Here is a 7,595-nt window from a genome sequence, read left to right as displayed (position 1 = left end):
TTGACTACAAGGATGTTGGATGGAAGATACATGTTAGCAAATAAGAAAAAAGTGAAATATGTATAGGGCCTTACCAGAATGTACTCTCATAAAGTCTCACGAGTTACTCCAAGGAAACTTGAATGTCACTCAATCCACTCGTGTTTTCACCCTATGACTTAATGGCTTTTACTTCTCCTCTTCTGATCTCACACACTCTCCATCCTTTTTCCTCTCGATTCTCTTATCTTAAGTTCTAGAGAACTTACTCAAGACTGTATCAAGTTGATGTGATCATATCTAGCACCAACTTTCTCTATAACACACTCACATCATTGAAGATTCATCAAGCTCAATCTAAGGGAGTTCTACCTTACTTTATATTATATTTACTCATTTATGCATGATATATTACTATGAGCATACATTTGCATCTTAAACTATACTTGAATAATCATATTTATCATTCACTTGCGTACTATATGATTTTCATGCATAACATATGTTTCCACAGCTTTACTTAGTTTTATATTATGTTTACATATGTTTTAGATTCATTTATTATGTTTGCATATCGTTTAGATATCATGGCAGCATGTATTCATTCATTTATTAGCTCATGTCATGTTATTCTAGCTCATGATATGTTTACATTAACTCACTAGCTTTAAATCCAAGTTTCTTTAGCTCATTTGCATGTATGCATCTCTTTTCTAGCTCATACATGTTTTCTTAAGCTCATGAACGTCCTATGCCTTCTATTTAGCTTATATACATGTTATCTTAGCTTCTAGATGATCATTCATAGCTCATATCATTCAAACACCTCACGGCAGCATACATTTTACCTTACATGAGCTCACATGTTGCTTACTTGATTTGTTTGTTGATTCATATAGGTGAAATACAAAGCAAGGCATATTATGGTAGCTTGGTTAGCTAAAAGGACAAGCATAGCAGCTCACACTAGCTCATGAATGTTATGGTAGCTCATTTCATCATTTAAGGAGCTTCAACTTACCTAGAGGAGCTAGCATGTAGTTGAACTTAACTGGAGGAGAGCTTTGGACCAAATTACTAAAAAGTGGACTAAAAGTATATGGAAGTAGCTGAGGAGCTGAGAATACCAGAGTTAACTAGCTTGAGTTCATCAAACTATAACTCACCTAATTAGCTACCAAGACACTCACCTAGCTTAACTTGAAGCTAGTTCATCTCTAGGCTGCCCATGGACTTCAAGACATCATCCTATGGTTGCAACCACACCAAATAATTGCAAGAAGACCCATGTGCATTCATGTAGGCTGCCATGTGCATCATTCAAGCATGTGCACTCCATGTGACATCAAATAGGCGCCAAAACACCAAGGGATGCTTCCTATTCGGCCAAAGACTCATTCCTCTCCATTTTGCCATCGAAATGACTTCCAAAAGCATTCAAATCATCCTTAGGGCTGAACCAACACATAACCATTCAACCAAGAGCATGTATCTTCATTTAAATTATGTATTTTCATCAAAAATCATGTATTTTCAAAGGGTTTCAACCTTGGCTGAACCATCATATACCTATTCGGCCTAAATCCTTTGAAAACTATAAATAGGCTTTGGGATTTCATTTGTATCTCATCTCATCTCATATATTAAAATTACTCTTGTGAGTTAATCTCTCTTCAAAGTTTTTTTGTGAACTTTATCGATTAAAAAAGTATAGTTCCTATACTTATGGCGTCATTCCTTTCATTTTGATTCCAAAATTCCTAGATTGATATCTAGTGGGTTGAAGACACTATCACCACCCCTCAAGCAAGTTTGTGAAGACCGAGATTGTGCTTTATAGCATAGTTTCCTCTTTGGCGTGTTTGAGATACAACAACACCACCATTGCCATTTCATCATCACCATCATCCATCTCTTCCATCAATTCCGCAGCCATCTCTATCCTTTCTTTATTTCATTTCATTATTATTATTTCTTTTCATTACTTATATTATTATCCCCTTTATTAATTCCATTATTAATCATTTTTTTATTATCTTATTTTTCAACCCAAACTTATAAACTCAAGGACATCAGTACTTGTCAATCCTAGATCGGGACACAATAAGGCTATCTACTCTTTTCATCAAAGTGTGTAGATCACCTTACATCAAGCGATAATCAGAGCATAGTTGGATTGACAACAAAAGTGTCATTGGCGTGCAAAGCAAAAAGAAAAACATAGAAGAAAAGACTCCTTCAACAAAACTGGAGTGCAAAAAGAAAAGAAAAGAAAAAAAGAAGAAAAAAAGAAGAAAAAATTCAGAAAAAAATTAAGAAGAAAAGAAAAGAAAAAGAAGTTCAAAAAGAGAAAGCAAGCCAAAGAAGGTTCTATACCATTGCAAAGTACATCAAAGAGGCTTATCTACACTAAGAGAAGATAACCTTATTGTTTCTTGAGAAAGGTTGCAGTAAGTGTTGTTTCTTGAATTTTAAGTCACCTCTTCGTTCTTTTTTTTCTATCCTTTCATTTTCCTTGTCTTCAACCATTTCTTTCTTTTAATACCTTTAAATCCTTTCTTCTATTCTTTCGACCCTAACCTATTTGCAACCGACGCATACAAGGAAGGAATTAACTTGTTATAATCTTGAGTAAGTTCCTCAAAGGACTTAACAAGAGAAATTGAGTGGAAAAAGGCTAATTGAGAGAGTGAGATCAGAAGGGGAATTGTTAAAAGCCAAATTATATTCCCAAGAGTAAACACGAGTGTTGAGTGGAGTGATCTCTTAATTTTCTTTGGAGTGAAGATTGTGAGGCTTTGAGAGCGTGCTTGATATATGCACCACACGTCTTAAATCTAAGGATGATGAATTTACTATACCACTTGGCCCTATCACATGAGGCTGGACAAAACTTCTTAAAGACAAGCTTGAAATCACAGTTCAAGCATTCATCCGTAAGGGTCTAATAGCAGCAGATTTACAACAACATTTTTAAGGGGATCCAGTTGTTATCCGGTCGACATGTCTTCTGCAGATACAACCTTCTATCTCTTATCTTTCCAACGGTTCCTGAATCGCATCAATCCGATATCGGGAACTCAAGATATGACCATTTTACTAAAGACTGTGCATGCAGGAAATCCTATACGGGATTAATATGTTATTTTGTAAATATTACGAATTTTCAATATTTATATTGATTATTTGTAATATAATTTAATATAGGATGATTAAATATATTTTAGGATCATAATTATTATTTTATTAGGAATTAAGGTTGGGTTAAAACAATATTTTTAGTTATTATTATTTTATTAGGAATTAGAGTTAAAACATGTTTAGTTTATTAATATTTTATTCTTTAGTTATTTAGGACCTTTAGAATTCAGCCCCTATATAAAGGAGGCTTCATTGAACTTTGTAAATCAGATTTTGTTTATTAATAATACAACGAGAGTTCGTTTTTGCAAGTGCTGATTGCCTTGTGCCTTCGAAGCTTCTTCTCCTGGAGTTCTTTCAAGTTCTTGTGAGGGAGATTAATCTTCACACTCCAATTTGCCTTTTCATCGCGACTTGGAGGGTTGGTTAGAGCCATTTATCAAGTTTGCCTTTTCCTTGCGACTAGTAGGGTTCGATAGGACACTTATCCATCTGCACCATCAATCATCATTACCGTCCACCTTCGTAAGGGACATCTTTTGATTTCTTTATTATCTTATCTTATTTTATTTTCAATTTCTTTATCTTTTGTTTATTTTGTTCTAATCTTATTGCCTTGAAGAAACCCTAAAGAATCCTAGTTACTACCGCCACCTTCCCCTATTCATCCCCTTTGTTCTTAATCGAGTCTAGAGCTTTCTAGGTTTGATTCTTCAACAAGAGCAACGTTCATTAACCCACCACCGCTTCCCTATCAATTGGTATCAGATTTGGGCCGATTCTTGGAAAGAAGCAAGCAATCTTGTTTGTTCTTGCACACAACACCGTCAAGGTACCTCAACGGAGCTAGTTCAGAGAAGATTCATCGTTTCAGGTTATTTTTATTTTATTTTAATTTAGATTCAAATCATTCTTGTTAGTTTGCTATTTTTTCAAAAAAAAAAACAAAAAAAAAACAAAAAAACCAAAATTTCAAAAACAATTGCAAACGAATGTAAGGGTTATTTTCTCCAGATATCATATTCGTCTTAAGTTTAATCTCCAGTCCAAAATTCACTTCGATCAGAGTTCATTAGATCCTTCAAATACATCATTCAAGTTTTATCGGCAGATTCGGTCTAGAATATTGTCGAAATTCTTTAAAATTCTACATGAGAAATTTTGTGGTGAAAATTTCCATATTGAAACTCCATATATTGAAGATCATTCACACACAAAATCAGAATTTTTGGAGATCAAGAACAACTTCGAACAAAGTGATCAAGAAAAATAGATTGTTTGAAGACTCACCGTTCAACAGAGTCTACTGGATACTACTGAAGGTATTTGGTTCTGAAATTTTACAGGTGGTTTATTGACGCATCTAAAGACATTCAAGAATTTTTCCATAATTTTTGGATACCAGTAACCCCCTCAAAAACGTTGCTCAAGTTGATCCAGCGTTTAGGTTTTCTCGTTTGGTCCTTTTTTTCTTTGACTCTTTGTGCTTTAGGTTCTTTTGTTTTTCCCTGTTATTGTTCTTTTGCATTATCTAACACATTATCTTCCTTGTGTTAGTAGGACTAAAGAGTTTGCATACTTCTTCCTTCTTTGCATTCTCGTTCTCTTGGAGTCTAACCTTTGTTTGGCCTCTTAGAGCTTTTAGGTTTTTCTTATCGCCTTTGCTAGTAATCAAACTCCGATACAAACTGTGAAAAACTACTTGATAAAGTGAGTTTTAAAGAGTACAAGATCGGCTTACTTGCCTCTCGTTGTGTTACTTTCTTGGAGTGACTTGTGAGGTTTCTTGCTTTGTTAAATTTATTTTCTTTTATTTTTATTCTACTTTAAAATCTTCTATTGAGTGTTATAATTACAGGATGGGAGACAATAACAATAAGACACTTACGGCTATCTTAGCTGCACTTGAACGATTCACAACTCAATTTGATCAACTTAACAATGCCTTGAGATAACGACAAGAACTACAATTGGATCTACCAAACCAGAATCCAAGGCCAAACAATGCTGAACTTTTGGCTCCCAGGCGAGCACAACCACGTTTTCAAACACCCGAACTCTTTGCAAAACCAAAGTTCACGACCCCGTCTTTTAAAGGAGACAACGATCCAGACAAGTACATCGATCGGGAAGGAAAAGTTGATCTCTTGTTCGCATACCATGACTGCCCCCAAGCTGAACAAGTTCCCCTCATCACCTTGGAATTCGAAGGATATTCTCACACTTGGTGGATGCAAACAAGGAAAAAGACCGACAGCTACCAAATTCAACCAATCACTTCTTCGACCAAACTCAAACATGCCATTGAGGAACCGATTCCTACCGATACATTATACACGAGAAGTTAAACAACGACTACACCGACTTCGACAAGGTAAAAGTTCAGTTGAAGATTACTACAAGGAGATGCAGTCCTTACTCAATAGGGCTAACATAACTGAAGAAAAAGATGACACCATGTCAATATACGTCGTCGGCTTGAACTCAAACGTCACTGATCTTCTTGACCTCCATGGGTACGAAAACCTCGAAGATACACTGAAGAAAGCAATGACAATCGAAGCACAAATACAAAGGAGATTTCGATTTAGAGAACATTACCAATGTACTTCATTCTCTTACCAAGATAATCCTTCAAATCCTTCCTCATCTTCTACTCCATCTTCTCAAAAAAAGTCGAGAGATGACAAACTCGACAAAGAGAAACAACGACCAGCAAAGAATGAGACACTTCCAGCCCCTAAAGACGACACCCGAGCAAGAGACATCAATTGTTTTAAATGCTTAGGATAAGACCATATCAGCCGCAATTGTCCAAACACGAGGACCTTAACCATACTAGGTGATGGATCTTACAATTCTGACTCCGATGACGACATCACCGACATTCCAGTACATGCCGAAGCCAAAAAAGATAGTGATGACTATGGAAGCGATGAGTACAACGGCACAATCTTGGTGATCCGTCATACATTGAACATCAAAGAATCCGACGAGTCTGACATACAACATTCCAACATCTTCCACACACGCTACCTAATCAAGGAACAACCATTCTCCATCATCATTGACAATGGTAGTTGTGTCAACGTCATTAGCTCCAACGTTGTTGAATCACTCAAACTTCCTTGCCAACGACATCCGAAACCTTATTGCTTACAATGGCTTAATGAGAGTGCCGAGATGAAGGTGGTTAAATAATGCCTCATTAATATCAAGATGGTAAAGTATTGTGACGACGTATTGTGTGATGTAATACCGATGCAAGCATCCCACATTCTCCTAGGACAGCCTTGGCAATACGACAACGACGTCACATACTGTGGTTGAAAGAACACTTACACAATTCCAATAAAAGGTAAACCGTTATGACTTAACCCCCTACCCCCAAAGAGATTCTCATAGATCAACAACGAATTCTCAAGGAAACAGGGAATTTGAAATAAAAGGCAAAAGAGGTTACAACCGATAAAAGCCAAACAAATGACCCACGGGTGGTGAGTGAACCTCAATGTGAAAATAAAAGAGTGTCTCAAAACATTTCTACGAGTGCAAAAGGCATGAGAGAGACCCTTTTTCAAAATAGGTCGTGCATTCTAGTCCGTTTCAAGGACTCCATTTTATCAACTATCACTAACATCACAGATTTACCTAGTGTGTTTTCTTCTCTATTACAGGAGTTTCAAGATGTCTTAAGCAACCCACCGGATGGTTTACCACCTACAAGAGGAATCGAACATCAAATCGACTTCATCCCTAGATCAACCATACCAAACCGCCCCGCTTACCGATGCAATCCTGAGGAAATTAAGGAATTGGAACGACAAATAGATTCATTATTACAAAAAGGAAACATCCGTGAGAGTCTTAGTCCTTGTGCAGTTATCGTCATTCTAGTTCCAAAGAAAGATGGTACATTCCGAATGTGTGTAGATTGTCGACTTATCAATCGGATAACAATCTAGTATAGGCATCTTATTCCACGCCTAGATGATATGTTGGATGAACTACATGGTGCAAGTATCTTCACCAAAATTGACTTGAAGAGTGGTTACCACCAAATTCGAATGAAAGAAGGTGATGAATGGAACATTCAAGACAAAGTTCGGCTTGTATGAATTGCTTGTTATGCCCTTTGGACTCACAAACGCTCCAAGAACCTTCATGAGATTAATGAATCACGTTCTTAAGGAGTTTATAGGTAAATTTGTTGTCGTTTACTTTGATGACATTTTTATATACTCATCTTCTCTTGATTCTCATGTCATTCATGTTCGAATGGTTCTCGAAGTTCTTCGACGAGAACATTTATATTCTAACATGGATAAGTGTGTGTTTTGCAGTGATAAGCTTATGCTTTTAGGCTTTATAGTTAGTGTACAGGGTCTCCATGTAGATAAAGAGAATGTCAAGGCAATTTAAGAATGGCCTACGCCTACTTCCATCACCGAGGTAAGATTTTTTCATGGTCTGGC

The sequence above is a fragment of the Hibiscus syriacus genome, unplaced genomic scaffold (assembly GCF_006381635.1).
Source record: "Hibiscus syriacus cultivar Baekdansim isolate YM2019G1 unplaced genomic scaffold, ASM638163v2 tig00110009_pilon, whole genome shotgun sequence".
In the NCBI taxonomy this organism is placed as follows: Eukaryota; Viridiplantae; Streptophyta; class Magnoliopsida; order Malvales; family Malvaceae; genus Hibiscus; species Hibiscus syriacus.
The sequence above is the reverse complement of the archived record's forward strand: the minus strand, read 5'-3'. Positions refer to the sequence as shown.